This window comes from Hemitrygon akajei, unplaced genomic scaffold, assembly GCF_048418815.1.
Source record: "Hemitrygon akajei unplaced genomic scaffold, sHemAka1.3 Scf000086, whole genome shotgun sequence".
In the NCBI taxonomy this organism is placed as follows: Eukaryota; Metazoa; Chordata; class Chondrichthyes; order Myliobatiformes; family Dasyatidae; genus Hemitrygon; species Hemitrygon akajei.
Genome location: NW_027331972.1, coordinates 75476 through 95222, shown reverse-complemented (window position 1 = coordinate 95222; position 19747 = coordinate 75476). Strand labels below are relative to the sequence as shown.

Below are 19747 nucleotides of genomic sequence, written 5' to 3'. Positions count from 1 at the left end.
TGTCTGGCACTCTGGTAGCATGGAAGAGCAGAGAGATGAAGAGGACTGCGGTGGTGATGGAAGATGAAATAGTCATAGGAATAGAGTCTAGATTCTGTCGACTCGACAGTGGCACCTGGACGGTATGTTTCTCCGAGGCGTCAGGGTCAGGGAAGTCTCTGATCGCTCCACGGCATTCTCACGGTGGAGTGTGAGCAACCAGAAGCCGAGATACATCTGACCACCGATAACATACACGGGTAAATAAGCAGACACTGAAGAGAGATTTTATGGAGCTAGACAGAAAGCGGACAAACAGGACATTCAAGGTAGTTATATCTAGACCACTGCCTTTGCACTCTCCAGTGAAGGTAAGGATAGGATGATCTGACAGGTACATGTGTGGCTGAGGAACTGGTGTAGGAGGGAGGGATGGATTATCGGGATCTTTATTTTTAGGGAGACATCTGTGGAGGCCGGGTTATTTGATATATAAAAGGCAGAAATTGATAGATACTTGATTAATCGGGGCATGAAGGGTTACGAGAAGACAAGATTGGGCTGAGAGAGATCGGTGCAGACTCGATGATCCAACTGGCTTAGAGCTTTTTTCGTATATGTTATGGTCTTATTGTCTAAAACAGAGCTAGACCGGAAGGGTCAGTTGGGAGATAACCCGACAGGACGCGTCTGATCGCAGAGTGTCAGCAGAGGATGGAAACGGGAGGGATTCGGCGAAAGGTATTTGCCGGGGAGGGAGTTGAGTGATGATTGCAGAACGCAGCAGAAATTGGACAAGAGGCATGGATAGCGAGGGTGGCACTTCACATTGGTTTAGAGCGGAACAAGTTTCAGGCTTGAGCGCGGCACGGGGTCATTTGTTCTCTCATGCAGCTGCATCCACGAGTTAAAGTGGAGACGGGTGCATACTTAAATGATGGAGGAGCTGTGGGCGATGGGGTCCGGCATAGGAGAGGAGCTGAGACATGGGAGGATTAACCATGGTCATGCAGATTGCCAGCGCTAATTTTAGGGGCCGTTCGGCCTCCTGTGCTGTGCTCTGCTGCGAGTACCGGAACAACCACAGGGTCGGTTCATTGCAGTTCGCAGGCAGCCTGTGTGCTCCGCGTCCCTCACTGTGTTAACGAGATGGGTGGACAGTCAATCTCCCAGAAGTGCTACTCCTCCCTGAACTCACAGTGATCAACCCTCCGACGCTCCACCAATTCCGCAGGGGGCCACTGCGCAGGATCGGAAAGGCTACAGAAAGTTGCAGTCTCAGCTAAATTGTTGTCGGGCATTGTCCTCTCTCGCTGCAAATGCATCTTCGACAGCCGATGATCAGAGATAGGGCATCGATCACTAAGGATCTCCCTCACCCAGGACACGCACTCTTCTCATTGCTACCGTCAAGAGGGAGTTAACGGTGCCTGAGCACCCACATTCAACAGTTCAGAAACAGTTTCTTACCCTCCGCCATCAAATTTCTGAATAGAAAATGAGTCCATATGTACGCCCACCTAATTTCCCTCCCTTTATGAACTAAGTATACATTGAAAAATACGTAATTAATATTAATATATATTTCTCAATGTAATTTATTCTTTTATAACTTTGTATTTTCTGTCAGTGCCATAAGACAACAAATGTCTAGATATGCGCCAGTGATATTAAACCTGATTCTCACATCCCCACCGTCAAACACACGGCGCTCCCTCCCGGGACCCTCGGTCATAAGACTCTCCGAACTCATTCACATCCCCAGCCCCCCATCACTTCCACAGTCAACCCCAGCCACAGCTCCCTTCTCAGATCTGTTACTGATTACGTCTCCGAGCTCCTCGTCCACCCCAATCCTTTCTCTCTAAACAATTATCACCCCCTCCGAAAGCAATATCACCTCCAACGGTATCCACACCACGCCCCTCTCTGGCCCGTCATCGAATGTCCCCTCTCCACACGCTGATTCTAAATATATCACTGTTCTCTGATTCTCACACCTCCCATTCCAGATGTCACTGTCTCTCTGCAAGATACCGTTATGGGCTTGGTGCTTCGCCCCGAGTAGATTGACAGCCGTGCGAAAGGATGGAGGTGGTTAAGAGGGGGAATGTTGTGGGTATGGCGTCTGTCCAGTGATAGCTGGTAAGTCTGGCATTACCCCACGGACAGGTTATCCTCCTGTGCTCCGACTATCCGAGCCATCAACTCAGACCTATCTAACCTCACGGCATGTGATACCAATATGGTGGGAGAGACCATTTGGGCTGTAGGCCCACGTTAGTAATGTGACTGCTCGCATTTTCCCTGACGGTGTACCGCTCCGGTTCCACACGACCCTCCCCGCACCCCAGGGGGCGTCACTATTAGCTGACAGTTTTCCACAGAGTGGCTCAGTGTTGGAAGGGAAGAGGGGTGAGCTGTTAGTGTGGGTGTGTCAGCATGCTGTTTTCACTGCCCTAGGAGCTGGTTATTCCCGGTGGGGCTGAATGTACCTTCCCAATGAACAGTCGGATTTGACAGCAGCGAGCGTTTGTCAAGAGATGCAGACCAAGTTAATGCAAACAGCGTTGGCTTTATTGATTCATGCAGTTAATTTGGGAAATGGTTATACCACCGCGGGACAGATGTCAGAAAGGCAGTGTGGTCAGTAGTGAGCTCCGAGAAGGAGCTGCCACATGCCGTGGAAAAAGAAATATTAGAACCCCTGCTACCATCAGAGTACACGAGAGTGTTTACAGTTACATCAACACAGGAAGTGGATCATATCAAACATCCGCCGGCTGTTCTTCCCAGTATTTACACAGCTCTGGTGCCGAAAACCCGTGCGGTCCGACAAAAGTGGGCCATGTCTCTTGACTTTCCGCCGTGGACTCGCATTAGAGACACAGACATCCACTCGAACCTCAAACGTCAGTCTGGGATTCCTCGCGGTTTTGGACGTGTTCACTATCGTACTGTTACGCCGGGAATGAAAGAGATCCTAGGAAACGTCCAATCTGTCTGGTAATCGTGACAAATCGAATCAGGCTGACAAGGTAATATCATTTCTGGGCCACATCGCATTACAAAGGTCAGATAGTCCTGTGTCAGCCTAAGGACCACAGTTGCCAACGTCCCAGAACTGGGCTCCCAATAAAGCCACTCTGCGGCCCCTGTGAGAGTAGTTGATGATCCCACACGGGTTGGTCACGGGTATTCGATGTCTGGCATTACCCCACGGGTGAACAGGCCACTGCTGAGATTACTGAGTGGCGGTGTTGGGAGTGAATTAACAGTGGAGAGCATGTAGAAAGCGGTGTTTAAAAGGAAGCAAGCGGAGGATCCAAAGCGTCCTCGTTGGCCTCACGGGGCCGGGCAGTCGAATCCGCCGGTGGAAACGAACCATATCTCCTGACTGAAAGATATAACAGAGAGTTGAGGGGAATGTTCCTGAGTGTGGAAGAGCAGTGCCTTTACTGAAAGTATTGTTCTCTTCATCATAAAACCGGTCCCCCTCCAAAGAAAAAAAAACAGCGGATTCACAGAAGCAACGGGTGACTTATTGCTAGAATTTTCTAAGCTAGAAACTCCCGTGTCTGTAGTCTGACTTCCTACGCCCATGGGATTCTTTGTTTCCACCCTTACAACCAAAATCACATCCCTTCAATATTGTAGTGACCACAGGTGTACACAATCCTGCAGGTGGAGTCTAAACAACATGATAAACAGTTGTAAGGTGACCTCCCAACTCTGGGTGCCAATGATTTTACCGCTGCAGGGCAACGGGTCAGACATCTTCACCATCTCTCTCTGTGTTTCCAATCCCACCGATCCACCTACATTTATCCAGGGGGATCCATTGTATGTCACCTTTCAGCTATCTTACAATTAGGGATCAGGTCAGACCTCTTGTTTACCTGTTCAAAACACCTGATCAAATTTATGGAACGTGATTTTCCTTCTACAAAGACACCCTGGCTATGCTTAATCACTCCAACCTTTCCAAATAGAGGTGGATCCTGTATCCCAAAACCCGCTTTTGTAACTACTTCGCCTCATGCACTGGAGGGAAACCTTGCAGACAGGTTTGATAGAGGTGGCGGGGAACGGAAACAGAATTCGGGAGGGGAATGGGATATGTCAGAGGAAAAGAACAGTGGCGTATTGGGACTTTGTGAGGAAGGAGAGGCGGTGAACCTGCAGACAGTAGGTTGGATTGTACTGCGCCTATTTTAATGCGAAAAGTGTGGGAACAAGGGAGCTGTATTTCGAGAGCAGCTCAGTACATGGAACTACGGAGTTATGGCCGTAACTGAGGCTTTGTTGTTACAAGGGCAGGAATCGCATCTAGATGTTTCATTGCTTCTATGTTTCAAACGGGACTGGGGGAAAAGTGCAAGAGTCGGATAATCTCACAGCAGCACAAATGGAGGAGTCGTGATCGGATCATTCAGTGAGTCAATGTGGATAGATGTCAGAATCCAGAAGACTAGATATGCTATTGGAAGTATGAAGTAGACGGACCAGTTAAATAGTCAAATAACGACTGAGGAACAATTCAGGAGATTGATTTTGGAAATATGTAAGCATAAAGACGTTTATTATTGTGACATTAACTTCCCTTATATTGACTGGAACCTCCTTAGAGAAAGAGGTTTAGATTGGCAGAATCTGTTCGAGGAACACATAAGTGGTTTCGACTCATTAGTGGCAGTACATCTGAAGGAAACGCCATATTAGACCAATGAACCAGGTCACCTGCCATATTTCCCGATGCGATACTGCCAGACCTCCTATCACAGACAGTGACCACAACTTCTATTCTTTACCCAGGCATTGAATGAGGATAGGAAGAGACGGAATTATAAATCAGTTGATTGGTGGGAAAGCGAATTACGATGCTATTGGTCAGGAAGTTGGAAACGTAAATTGGGGAGAGATATACACAGGGTAATGCACAACTGAACTGTGGATTTTTTTTAAGGAAGAGCTAGCATGTTCTTCTGGATAGGTTTGTCCCATTGAGACAGGGTCGGCGAGGGTAGAGTAAAGGAGTCATGGTTGACAATAGATAGTCCAGAGAGAGGAAGAAGCAGACTTAAGATGTAGGAAGCAGGGATCAGAGAGGTTTCAAATGAACTACAAGTTAGCCAGGCAGGAGCTTAGAAACCCAAAGGCCATTTACACCTATGTGAAGATCAGACGGATGACTGTGTAGGACCGATCAGGAATAACAGAGGAAATATGCGCCTAAGGTCGGCCCAGATAATGATGGTCCTTAATGTATATTTTCTTTCAGTGTTCACAATTGAGAGGGAATTTTTCAAATGTGAGTATGATGTAGAAGAGGCTGATATGCTTGAACATATCGATGTTTTGAAAGAGGATGAGCTGAAATTTTCGAGAAAATTAGGGTACATAAATTCCTATTGCCGGAGGGGATGTATCCCAGTTTTCTACAGGAAGGGACGGAAGATACTGCTGCGCCTTCGATAATGACCTTTCTGTGTCATCTGGCTATTGCAATCGTATCAGAGGATTGGACGTTGCCAGCTGTTATTCCTTTGACCAAGGAAAGAAACAGGGAAAACGCTGGGAATTACAGACCAGTAGGCCCAACGTACCTGCGGTCAAACTGTTGGAGGATATATTTCGACAGTATTTCTGGACAGTTGAAGAACGATAGTCTGATCACGGCTGTGAGAGGGGCAGGACATGTCTCAGGAACGGAATCAAATTCTTAATTATTAGACAAAACACACTGATGAAGATTTTAGGAAAACTTTCTCAGCGATGGGCGGCAGACAAACGTGGCGACTGTAGATAGAACTAGCTTACCCACAGAAAACAGAGTGTGGTAACAGGAGGAGGGTATTTCGCTTGGAGGTCGGTGACCAGTGGTGTTCCGCAGAAGTCTGTTCGGGAAGCGGGTGATTAGGCTGTTCCATTTCCAGATGACATTTCGGGATAGTGTGGATTGTGTTGTAGGTTATAACAGGGCAATGAGGAATGCAAAGTTGGGCTGAGAATTGGCAACTCTGAACTCAATGAGGAAAGGTGTGAAGTGATACACTTTGCAAAGTCGAATTTGAATGCAAGATGCAGGGTTCATGACAGGTTCATGATCAGTGTGCAAGAACAGTGTCATCTTTAGTTTCACGCTCATAGACTCATCAAAGTTGACACGCAAGTTGAACAGGTTGTTATGAAACTGTATGAGATGTTAGCCTCAATCGTCGAGGGGTTGAGTTCAAAGCCGTGAGTAATGTTGCCGCTCATTTAAACTTGGGATATTGCGCTCAATTCCGGTCGCCTCATTACTGGAAGTACGTAACAGCTTTCGAAGCTGAAAAACGGAGATTTACCAGTATGCTGCCTAGACTAGAGGGATATTCATATGAGGATAGGTTTAGCGAGCTATGGCTTTTCCTTTTAGAGCGAAGTGGGTGAAAGGCGACTGCATAGGGTTGTACAAGATAAACGGCATAGGTCATGTGGATGGCCAAAGACATTTTTCCCAGTGTGGAAATAACTGCCAAGAGATATAATTTTAAAGTATTTAGACGGAGGTATAGGGGCTGCCTGGAGTATGTATTTACACATAATGGTGGGTGTGTGGAACGCGGTGTCAGGAGTCCGGTAAGAGACATATCTATCAGGTACATTTAAGAAACACTTAGACACATGGATAATAGAAAGAAAAAGACGGCTCTGTAGGAATGAAGGTCTTGAGTCGGCAACAATCAAGGATAAAGGGCGAACATAGAGGTCTAGTGTTGTATATTTTCTGTTCCTGACCGACCGTCAGCATGAGCACCCACCTGATACCGCAGCGTCTCTGATTCATTAACTGACCCGATCACAGTCATAATATTCCCCTGCACTTACCCTTGTGACAAACGATGGAACGCCACTGACTCCCTAATCGTGGTTGTGGAAAAAACAAATAAAGAATTAGAGACCGCACATCAACCAGTTAACTGTGACCAGCTCTTCCCTTATCACTGCCACCCGACGCCTGAACCCTTCCAAAGATGCTCAGCGGCAGCGCCGGGATACCAGCCCACCTTCCCTCTGGGCACACTGACCGCTTAGAAGTCAACATCAAGTTCAACAATCCCACCAAATTCCTCCCCTCTATTGATGCCTGAACCGGAGAGTTCTCTGGAACACTGACCGAGCTTCTCTCTCGGGACACACAGTGTAGCCTTTCGCACCATTTCATCCCTCGGAGGAGCAGTGTGATAAGCGAGCCTTCTATCTGACAGCGCCAGAGCGTTCCCACCATTCCGTAGGCACGGACACCCAACCGATACTGCAGCGGATCTGGATCATTTACCGCCCCGCTTGCACACAGAACATTCCACATCCATTTATACTCTTTTACCTAAAGCTACAGACTGTTTCAAGGATAAGATGAAGGTATAAAGTTAGCGAGAGACTCTCAGCTCAACGATAGATGTAGTTTTGAAGAATGAGCTGGAAAACCATGGACCATTGAACGGCCTGGTTAGAGTAGCTGGAGAGAGGACGTTTCCTATGGGGGATTGGGGATTGGAGCAGAGTGCGTAGCCTAAGAGAGGATGAAGAATTCCTTTCGCTAGAACATAGAAGATAGAATAGTACAGAACAGTGCAGGCCCTTCGGCCGCAATGTTGTTGTCGACACTTAAACCCTGCCTCCCATATAACCCCCCACCTTAATAGAACATGCTGTAGTGCAGCACAGAACATGAGGATCAGAAGATGCTGAATTTGAAGAATTCATTGCCATGGATGTGGAGGCCATGTTTGTGATTTTATTTAAGGTGGAGTTTGATCGGCTTTTGATTCGTAAAGGTAACAAAGTACAGAGATTAAAACAGGAGAAATGAGGCGAGCGGGATAACAAATGAGGCAAGATAACATGGTGGAGAGTCTCGATGGGCCGAATCGTTCAATACTTCTCCCACATCTCATTATCTTATCGAAAACTAATTATAAATCGTCCATGTACCGCTACCTGCAGATGAGATTTTTGAGTCATTATTGAGGGTGAAACTTTGGAGTATCTTGTGATAAAACAGTCTCAGGCCAGCAGTGTTTTGTACAGGGGAGATCTTGACTGAGAAATCTTTCAGGAAAACTTGAAAAGCTTAAGAATTTATTACAGGGCTCTGTGATCGAACAGCATTCAGCCATTCACTTTTAGAGTCGAGGACAGACGTTCAAACGGTCCCTTCCCTTTGAAAGAGCAGCGTGAGGAGATGGGGTTCACCACGGGAGAGTTTCCACCCCTCTGTCAATGTGAGCACCCTAATTATACACTGCCTCTGATTTATTTATCGCCTCGCTCACAGAGACAATCTTCCTCATGCTTTTAGATGCCAATTCCGAGCCTTTGGCCGCTAATTGTTTTTTTGGCGTCAGAATCTGAAGAAGCCTCAGTCGTGTGCAGCGAGGTGAACCCGGAGACGTGGTTCACTGCTCGCTCAGCAGGACGGACACAATGCCGCCTCGCACAACACGGGGATTCATGGTGCCTTCATGCGAGGTGTTGTCTTTAGATGGGACAGTGATAATGGTCTGATTCTGACAGTGCATGAAGTGACTTTGCAGGAGGGTGGGACAAAGATGCTGACTAACTGTGTCTGGGCATCTAAAACAGGACACTACATGGTGGCTCTGCTTTATGCTCTCCGTTGTCTCGGAGCACCAGCAATGAAATTCAGATCTTTTGCCCGGGACAGGGATTGGGAGAGGGAAGAGTGGTTGTTGGTTAACCTGGGTGAAATCTCGTGTTTCACTTTCCAGTGCTGTATCTGCATGGGGTTAAGATATTTGCTATTGGTGACGTGGTGAGAGTGATGGATTCACCCTCGGAGTAAGTGTTCCTCACACCACGAGAGTGGGGTTGTCCTGTGTGGAGGCATGCTGCTGTCATTGGATATTGGGAAACTGTGGGTTCTGATGAGGAAGCTGTGCATATGATATGTTGGCTCCCGAAACATGGTTACAGCACATTCTAGGAAAGTGTTAATTAGACTGCCTGGTAATCTTTCTTCTGGAAAACACTTGTGAGAGATAATCCTCAGCCCGTTGGCCAATGATCGCACAAAAGACCCAACTAAACGCCTCGCTGTGTGACCTACCCAAAGCAGGAATACACGAAGAAGTTGGAATTGTTGACAGGGACATTCTGCTCAGTGAGCGTGCGGTTGAAATCACTTGCGTCGGTCACGGCATACAAAAGGATCATCCTGGCAAACACATCCATCATCGGGAAAGGAGTGATAAACAACTGAAAGATGCAAACACCGTAAAATGGGAACAGGGAAATTCCAGTTCACCAGCCCCCCTCTCTCGGCCCTGTTCCATTCAATCAAGTGTCAAGTCACATCTGAGATCACTTTGCAGTTCCACTCGCCGCCCAGCTTCCGGACCCGCGATACTTTCCCCTGCAGCCCCTACACCTCTTCTCCCATCAGCATCCCGGAACAGAAACAACCCGTTAGAGACACACCCACCATGGCTCACTGCATCTACCTCAGGTTCAGATTCAGATACACTGATTGATCACACTTCCTCGCCTTTTTTCAGACCGGCCTGTCGCTTCCTCAAAGAATACCTGCATATTTGTCAGGCATGATTTCCCGTTAAGATAATCATGCTATGTTCGTCCTTTTGCACCGTGTGCATTTAAGTAACCCCAAACTCTTCCTTCATATTGGACAGCAAAAGCATCTTGAGGTGCCGAATTCCAACACCCTCCTGGAAAACATTGACATTATTCGGTGTTGACAGATCTCTGGGACTTAATCTCAAACACCTGAACCAACTCAAGTTCATCCTCCTGGTCAAGTACTTGTGTCTGATTTCAGCAGCTGATAAAGAAGTAACCATCAGACTATTCCACAGGGCTCCTTCCTGAACAGCTGCCTCTCTAGAGATTGGGGAGGGGTGGGGGGGTCAGACATAATAGAACGTATTGACAGCTTTCAGCTGGTACTCACTCGTGTGTCGGTTGCTGTTGGGGGATTGTCTCTGAGCTCTTCGGGAAGCAAAATGTAGATTGCAAGCACTCGAAAACCGGTCAATGAAACGAGAACTTGTCCAGTGTATGGGATCCACATCTCTAAGGGTTTTGTAGAATGTTATAATACTTCATACAGTTCTTTGGAAACACTAATGTACTTAAGCATTAGTTCCAAAATAGAACCCTACTTTCCGCGATGTTATGACGTCATTGTAACCTATTTTAAGATCAATCAGAATCTTCACTCCCACACAGACCTCCATATGCTTATCAAGGAGTTTCCTAAGTGATCTATTGTGCCTACCTCTGACACCACCCCGGGCAACATACCACACGCCTTCTCAATAACCCTGTCAATTTCTGCTGCAGGTTAGATGGATCTATGGTGCGGATCCCAGATTTCCTTCTACAATCTAACTTCACACTTGTCGGGCTTTAACAACACTTGCCATTTCTCAGCCCACTGCCACATCCTGTCACTGTCTGCTGCAGCTGACAGCAATTCTCTACATTATCTCCAAGTCAGCAAAGCTTCTTGTCATCTGTGAGCTTAATATCCCAACCTACACTGCCTCATCCAGTTCATTCCAAGTCGTGGAGTCAGCGGATCATTGAAGAGAACAGAACAGAAACAGGCCATTCGGCCTATCTGCTCCGTGTTGAACGAGTTAAACTGCCTGCTTCCATCGACCAGCACCGGGACACTATCCCTTCATACCCCTCCCATCTATGTAAGTGTCCGAACTTTACTTAAACTTTGAAGACAAGCTCGCATGCACCACTTCTGCTGCCAGGTCTTTAAACATTGCCATAACCTTTGAGTGAAGACGGATCCTCTCAAACTTTTCACCTTTCACCCTTAACCTCTGCTTGTATTCACACCTAGCCTCAGTGGAAAACGCTCTGAATGGTTCAACCTATCTATACCCATCATAATTTTTAAACTTCTATGACATTTCCTCTAAATATTCTGTATTCCAGAAACTAAAGTCCGAGCCAATACAATAGTCTCTCTTAGCTAAGGTCCTCAAGACCACGAATGCCCCTTAAAATTTCTTCTGCCCTCTTTCAATCTTGTTTAAATCTCACTTCAGACAACTTAACTTCCCATTTCCTTTACTCAATTCTATTATTTATTAAGACCAATGTACAAAAATCTTGCATTACGACCCGATCAACCTGTGATGCTACTCTCAATCAATTATGGACCTGTACTCCCAGATCCCTTTGCTCTGCCGCACTCCTCAGTGCCCTGTCTTTCACTGTTTAAGATCTACCATGGTTGGTCCGACCGAAGTGAAAAACCTCGCACTTGACTGGATTAAGTTCCATCTGCCGTTTTAAGCACAATTTCCAGCTCGCCCAAATCCCGCTGCAGGCCATGACAGTATTCCTCACTGTCTACTGCATTCCCGATCTTGGTGTGGTCCCTGAATTTTACTAATCGAGTTAACCACATTATCATTCAGATCCCTTAGATAGATGGCAAACAACAACGGACACGGCATCAATCCCTACGGCTCTCTACTAGTCACAGGTCTCCAGCCAGAGAGGCAACAATGTACTTCGCTGCTCCGCAAAGCCAGTGTCTAATTCAAATTACTACCTAATCTTGAATGCATCGAAACTTCTTGACCAAACGCCCATGCGGACTTCTCAACTGGAATACTGAAATCCATGTATACAATGTACATAGCCTTGCTTTCATCAACTTTAGTGGCAACGGCCTCGATAACTTAGAGGCAGGAAACTAAGCTGATTAAACTTCATCCATGTTAAAACAAATACTTATGTATCATTTGTTTAGAATACCTTCAACTAATTACAGCAACAACATTACCACTTTTCCACTTGCATCCCTAAGTTCCGACGGGACAACAAACACGTCCTTCTCTGTGAAGATGTTGTCACTTTCCCTCTGTGCTATAGACTCTGTAGTGGTCTACTGACTAAATACAGATGAAAAAGAAAAATCATTTATGATCTCCCCACTTCTTTAATCTCCACATGTCTCCATACAGTATTAGTATCCCCAATCATCCCAATCATTCCCTCCCCTTGTCTGTTGGGGAAATCTCATGTACTCCATTGTCGCTCCTGATTCTCTAAAAAAAACTATTCCATTGCATTAAGGTTACTCCATAATAGATATGTTGTTGCTATCTGCTTATACGTGATACACATCTCCACTTTTTCTTACCAAGCGCCTCCACATCTCCAGAAAACGACTGTTTTCTACACTTATCATCTTAGACTTTTACGTAAAAGCATTGCACTCTCTTGGCGACAATGTTCTAATACTCCAACTTATCAAATACATATGTGTCTGGAACAGACTGCCCCAGTTGACAGTCGACAGATTGTTTCTGATGTCATCAATATTGGCCGTTTTCCTACCTTCCAAGTTTCGCCCAGTGAGATATCGGTACAGCGGTGCGCTATCAGTTGCAATATTGTGGACGTAGCTGCCGTGTATTCCAACCCAGACCGAGTCATTGTAACGGCGGAACTGTTGACAGAGAATGGAGTTCTTACTATGCGGAGTTGTAAGAGGGGTTCGGTGATGTGCGTTTCGTGATTGAGGAGCAAGGATGGCACACGACGAGGCAGAACGAAGTGAGCACAGTGACGGATAGAATGTCATGGCACTGAGCAGCGTAAGGTCTTAAAGTGGCACAAGTACCTCTGAACAGATACACTCGGTACTCTGCACATGTGTCAATAGTCCCTTCGTGGTCCGAAGGTACCCTGGCAAGGCGGCAGCGTATTGTAACAACCAACGTAGAGTTTTATAACACTCGCAAATGGGTTCAATTCCCCGCCGTCCACATCATCATTCTCGGCTGTAAAGAATTCTCCGTTCTCCCCGTGATCACGTGGGTTTCCTCTGGGTACTCTGGTATCCTCCCATATTACAAGGACGTATTGGTCATGGATAGTCATTTGTGGGAAGATATGTTGGCACCCGAAGCGTGATGATCCATGTGAACTGCCGCAGCACATCCTCAGAATGTGTTGGGCGCAAATGATAACGACGGATTCACTGTCTGGAACAAGGTAGCTGTGACAAATCAAACATAGAACAGGAACATAGAGAAGTAGAGGGACCGGCCTGACACAGTACTGTGTCAGGTCAATTAAATTTGTAATCATCTGGCTGACTAAACTAAGTCCCTCTCTCTTCACATTGACCGTACCCTAACATTTTCCTTCAGGTGCCTGTATAAACGCCATGGAAAAATCTCTAATGTATCTGTTTCCACCAGCATCAAAGGGATGAAAGGGTTACCTTATGATGAAGGTCTGGCAGCTCATGAGCTGTATTCCCTGGAGTTCAGAAGAATGAAGGGGGATCTCCTAGAAACATTTAGAATGTTAAAAGGCCTGGACAGATTAGATATGGTAAAGTTATTTCCATGGTAGAGGACTCCAGAACAATTTGGCACGGCTTCAAAATTGTAGAAAGTCCTTTTAAAACTGACATGAGGATAAATTACTTTAAGCAGAAGGTGGTAAATCTTTGGAATTTGTTGCCACGAGCGGCTCTGGAGGCAAAGTCATTGGGTGAATTTAAGGCAGAGATAGATAGGTTCTTGATTAGGCAGTGCTTCCAAGGGTATAGGCTGAAAGCCGGGGAGTGTGGATGACTGGAAGAATTGGATCACCCCATGTTTGAATGGCAGAGCAGTATCGATGGGCCTAATGGCCTACTTCTGCTGATATACTTTATCGCCTTATGGTCTATCAACGTAGATCGCACACTCGAAGCATTCAGCGCACTCGGGGTGACAAACCTTGTCCGTACAATCTCATGGAGAAATAGAGAAGTACAGCACAAGCCCTTCAGCACATCTAATCCATGCAATGACCATTCAAACTGCTTCTCCAATCGACCTTCACCGAGACCAAAGTCTTACATAACCCTATCATCATATAACGATCCAAACTTTTCTTAAACGTTCACATCGAGTTCGCATGCCTCGCTTGAGCTGGGAGCTTATTCCATGCTCTCACGATCCACTCAGTGAAGTGGTTTCCCCTCATGTTCCTTTATAACTTTTTAGCTTTTCACACTCAACCCAGGACACTGGTCGCTGTCCCACGCAACACCAGTGGAAAGAGCCTGCTTGCATTTACGCAATTGACACCACTCGTAATATTGTAAACATCTTTCAAAACCACTCTCAATCTTCTGTCTTCTAAGAAATACTGACAAAACCTTTTCAATATTTCCTTAAAGTGCAAATATCTTCGTAAGTTTTCACTGTGCTCTTTCAATCTTAATTACAACTCTCCTGTATGTCGGTGACCACAACTGCAGACAATAGTCTGAATTGGGCTTCACTAACGTCTGGAACATCTTCAACACAACATCTCATCTCCTGTACTCAATACATTGATTAATAAAGGCCAATGTGCTGAACGGTTTCTCTAGGACCCTATCTACACATGGCAACACATTCAACGATTTATGGACCGTATTGCAGATCGCTTTGTTCTACCACACTCTTCAGTGTCCTGACGTTCACCGTGTAAGGCTTACTGTGTTTAGTCCTGCCACAGTGTATAGCCTCACACTTATCTGCATTAATTTCCACCTGCCATATTTTAGAGCATTTTGCCAGCTGTTGTATATCCCACTGGAGCCAAGATAGTCTTTCTCGCTGCCCATTACACCCCCAGACTTGGTGTCTTCGGCATTTTGCTGACACAGTTAACCACATTATCATCAGCTGCGTTGCTATAGATGAAATGAAACAACAACAAACACAGCACAGCCTATAACACTTCAATACGCCCAGATCACAATCTGAGAGGCAGCTATCTACTGCCACTATCTGGTGTCTCCCACAATGCCTTACCTTAATACATTTTCCTGGTAAGTTCCTCAAAAAACTCGATAATTTGGTTAGGAATAACCTACCAGGCACGACGCCATGCCGACGGTACTTAATTAGTCAACTGATATCCAAATGCTCCTACATCAGGTCCCTTGGAATACTTTCCAGTAACGTTTCCTCAGCTGATGTCAGAAATTCCGGCCTATAATTTCGTGCTTAAAGCCTTAAAAACAGCGGAATAACATTGGTTATCCTCTCATCCTCTGGTATCTCTCCAATGGCAAAGGATGTTTTAAACGTTTCTGCTCAGGCGCAAGCAATATCTGAGCTGGCTGCCTGTGGCGTCCGAGAGAACACATTGTCAGGTCCTGGGTATTTATCCAGTCTGGTAAGCCTTAGGTTAGAAAACACCTCTTCATCTGTAATCTGTACAGAACCCATGATGTTTCTGCCGCTTCGCCTCACTTCCATAGAATCCGTGTACACAACTTCAGGAAAAACAAATGCATAATAGGTACTTAAGATCTCCCCCATCTGTTTTGGCTGCACACATGGATTCTAATCTTCCAGTGTGGCAATTTTGGCCCTTGGCAATCCCATTGTTTTTACAATATCCGTATAATTGCTGAGGATTCACCTTGTCTGCTAGTTAGCCTGCGTTTAGCCCTCCTGAATCCTTACTCAAGTGTTATCTTTCAATTTCTATACTCCATAATCGCTTACCTGGCTATAACTGTGACGTACTTTCTTTTCGTTTTCTGAATCAAGGCCACAGTAACTTGTGATAACCAAGTTTTTGTTTTGGTCCGGTCCGGAGCCCGCATTCCAGTCATGATCCGGTCTGCGGATCCCGGACTCCGGGTCTTGCAGCCGTCCCTCCTGTCACCCTTAAGCCAAATAAGATCATCTTGGCTTAAGGAGGCGCACCGGTTGCCTATCAGCCTGCAGGTGGTTATAAGGGACTCTGGTACCGAGTCTGGTTGGGTGGGTGGGTTTCCCTGCTCTAAACCTCTTTTGTCTTGTACCAGCTGGTTTGCCATGTTCCGAGGTGTTTCGTCTGATCGGCCCTGTTCGTTCCGGTCGTCCCGGCTTGGAGTACCCACGGTCTCATCCTCAGGTTCTGTGAGTCAGCCTTGGAGTCACCCCGGACCAAGTTCCCTTCCGATCCCTTGCCTCCGTCAGGTAGCAGGCCGGTCTGCCGTTGCCCGGCAAGGGGAATCTGTCCCCTTCCTACCCCTCACCTCTGATGGGTTGTGCCCGTTACCTGCCCAGGTGTCCTGCATCTTGCCCCGGACACCGTGTTCCCGCCCGGGAGGCGGCCCTGCCCAGGAGTGATGCTGCTGCCCAGGCGGCCCTCCTGCCTTGCCACGAGCTCTTTCTGAACCCCTGGATTACCTAGCATGCCCTGTCTCTTTCGCACGCCCTGGTCTCCCCATCTGGTTCTATCCTTTAGTTATTCCTGTCCTGCCCCTAGTACTTCAATGCCTGCGTCCTGCACTTGGGCCCACCCTCCTGTCCCCCCTGTGACAGTTTCTCTGCACTTGTTACCCTCCCCTCTTGTTCTGACAAGCACATAGAAGTTTTGTAGTCTCAACATGTTGTTTTTGAAGTCCTTCCATGTACAGACAAAAGGAAATCACATTTGACGGCCTCCTACGTACTTCCTTTTAACGCCTATCACGTACAATACATGCCAGCGTTACTTATCAAACTTTTAAACCCTTACTGACATCTCCTCAGCTACCGCCGCTGCAACGAACGCATTCCGAATGCGCGCAAATTCCTACTAGAGCACGGACCCACTAGTTCAGTAAACATCCCAGTAAAGCTCCTTCGTACCCTCTCCAAAAGACACATCTTTCTTATAGCCCTTAACTTACCCTTCACCCTTCTCTCCTTGGGGGAAGTGGGGCCAGGGTGGGTAGTCAGCAGGCTGCAGTTCTCCAGCTGCGTCTGACTCCCCGGGTGCTGAGGGATAAGCAATTCCAGGGTTCAGAACCAATGACGGCGGAGCGGAGACAATTCGTCCCTACGGCCTGAGGAAGAATGACGTGAACGGGAATCTGTACGTGGCGGTGTAGGGTAAATAGAAGCTCAGGTGTCAACAGTGAGCAATGATCTGTGACAGGGAGATGCTCTGGGAAACGGATGTAGCTGAAGGAGAGACGGGCCTTCCGGGTGAAGGAGGAATGGAAAAGTAACAGTCAGCGATCACATTACCTCATAATCCGCAGTGGTGCAGAGGACATCATATCCCAAGCAACGACTGGAAACAAAAACTCAATGAGAGAATCAGAAGCTCAATAGACAATGCAAACAAACATCCCACACATTCCACAAAACAGTGGATTCTTTGGTGTGTGCCATCAGAAGAGAAGGGCTCTCAGATCAAACCCGACAGTGTAACAAGGTACGACATTGAGAGAGCCGTGCGCTAAACATGGGGGATGTTATCTGGTGGGAGGCTGGTTTGCAGAAAGACGCCGTGTTGGATAGGGGACCGCGAATGAATTTTTTGAAAGGAGCTCGGTTCGTAGCTCTCATATTGTATGTTGCCGCGTGTCTACTGTTACTGATGTGGCTCGGTACAAATGTTTAATCCAACTACTCAGTTGTGGTTCTTGCCTCGGTTTCCGTTGCAGGGAGAATCAGGATTTAAAAGATATGGATTGAAGAGGCGGAGGTTGTGAATGGAAACCGGGTTGGGGAGGGCGGCTGGTCCCGGAAAACTGATTGAAGGAGGGATTCGAGGCAGGCAGTGCCTGGTCGGAGGCAGTGCAGCACACGGAGGCAGCACTGGCAGGGATACAAGGAATCGGGATAGAGCGGCAAATGGTGGGACTGCGGCAGGAAAGGAATTTGATTCTTGTCTTACTCTTTGATCAAGCCTTCCACGCTGACCAGCGAGGCGACAAGCAGAAACACGGGTAGCATTGTTACCCTATGAGAAACAGAAACAGTCACTATCCAGTATTTGCCATGGACATAACGCCATTCACAGGGTTATACAGCAAACAGCCCATCGGCCCGCCGAGCCAGTTCTAGTACTCAACATCATTGTATTGCGAAATAATTCGTACATTGGCTGTAATCCCACAATTTTAACTGGCTCATGTCGATACTGGGGATGGAGTGTCGGAGTATCTCTGTCCAAGAACCATCCCTACTACTACGCCGCAACGCATTCTGGTTAGCATCCTCGCCACCAGCAGAGCGAGCCTTAGTTGATTCAGGTCACTTTACAATCCTGGTGAGTCTCTCACCCAGCCTTTTAAATCTATATTTTGTGCTATTGAAACCTCTGCTAAATGTGCTAAAGTGCCCACTGTGTGAACTATCCGTGCCTTCCATCGGTTAGAACACCTCAAGTAGCCTCCTCCACGCCGGAACAAGACAGAAAGCCTGCAGAGTTTCTGTTAGAGAGATGGGGAAGGAGGGAGTGCGACAGAATTTGCAGGAGAGGAAGAGGGATTGAGTGGAATTGGATGAACACGGTGTGGAAGGTGTAAGAGCGGGTTGAGGGTAGGGCTGGTCGGACAGAAGGAAAGAGTTTGAAGTGGAGTGTAAAAATAAGCTGTGCACCGTACCTCGTACATGAGAAAAACCGATTCAGTCAAATCTCAGCCGAGCAGAGATATTTCATTTCTAAAGCGCCTTCCCACCTTCTCTGCTGCCCAGACCAACTTACGTTTGTCTCTCTCCTCAGTTCTAATGAAGTGTACTTCATCTAATGTCTCGCCTCTTCCTCCTCCGACAGCTCCTGCCTGCCCTAATTATTTAATTATTGCAATTAACAATTTTTCTCTCTCAGGCTGTGCTGTTGAAAGAGAGAGAGAGAGAGAGAGAGAGAGAGAGAGAGAGAGAGAGAGAGAGAGAGAGAGAGAGAGAGAGAGAGAGAGAGAGAGAGAGAGAGAGAGAGAGAGAGAGAGAGAGAGAGAGAGAGAGAGAGAGAGAGAGAGAGAGAGAGAGAGAGAGAGAGAGAGAGGAGAGAGGTGATTGGTGAAACCTACAGGGGGAGTTATGAAGTAAATAGAGGGAAAATGTTTGGTGAAAGAGACAGACGGCCATAGATAAAATAAAACAGTGGGAGGAGCAGCAGAGGGAGGTGAAGGGCGGGAAAGGAGATCAGGTGAGGGGGGAAGGGGATGCGAAATGGTGAAAAGTGTAGCGTGCATGGGGCATACAGGAAGATTGAGACATCAATTTTCGTACCATCGGGTTACAGCTACCCGATGGAATGTAATATTAGGTGTTGCTTCTCCAACCCAAGCGTGGCCTCATCACGACAGTGACGGATGGATATATCGGAATGGGAATGGAAATTCAAATTAAAATCGCTGCCCACTGGAAGATCCCTCTTGTTCCGCGGACTGAGCTTTGGTCATTGGCAAAGTCATCTCTCAATCTACGCCGAGGCTCTTTGATATACTGGAGGCCACACAGGGAGCACCGAACACATTAAATTATCCCATGAAATGTCCCCTCATATGAAGACTGTTTACAGCTCTAAATGTTAGTGAGGTGTAGGGGCCGGTGTAGCTCTTGTTCCGTTACAAAGGTAAGAGTCAGGAGGGAGATTAGTGGGGAGGGATAAATAGACAAGGATGTCGTATAGGGCCGATCCGTATGGAAAGGGGAGGAGGGGGCGAGAGGAACTATACCTCTTTCAACCCTGTTACATGAAAAAACACCATCCCCTTCTCTCAATTCCTCCGTCACCGCCGCATATGCTCTGAGGATGAGGCTTTTCATTCGAGTGGTCCTCCTTTTTAATTCCTCTTCCAATTCCCATTGCGGTATCTCCATCCATGGACTCCACCTCTGTCTTGATGAGGGCACACTTAGGATGGAGGAACAGCACGTGTGACGACAGACAGTAGAGCGCTAAAGGTTTAAAAAAATTCGCCATATCCAGCGGACAATGCCATTAG

At 46.9% G+C, this 19747-nt stretch overlaps 1 long non-coding RNA gene across 1 annotated transcript; it reads right to left on the bottom strand.

Annotated features, from left to right (window-relative positions):
- Window positions 1-2534: 2534 nt before the first annotated feature.
- LOC140722721 (uncharacterized) lies at window positions 2535-6884 on the bottom strand. Its single transcript, XR_012097725.1, has 2 exons — window positions 6850-6884; window positions 2535-3376 (listed from the first exon to the last, which is right to left on the bottom strand). It is a non-coding gene; the product is annotated as an uncharacterized lncRNA (long non-coding RNA).
- Window positions 6885-19747: the final 12863 nt, after the last annotated feature.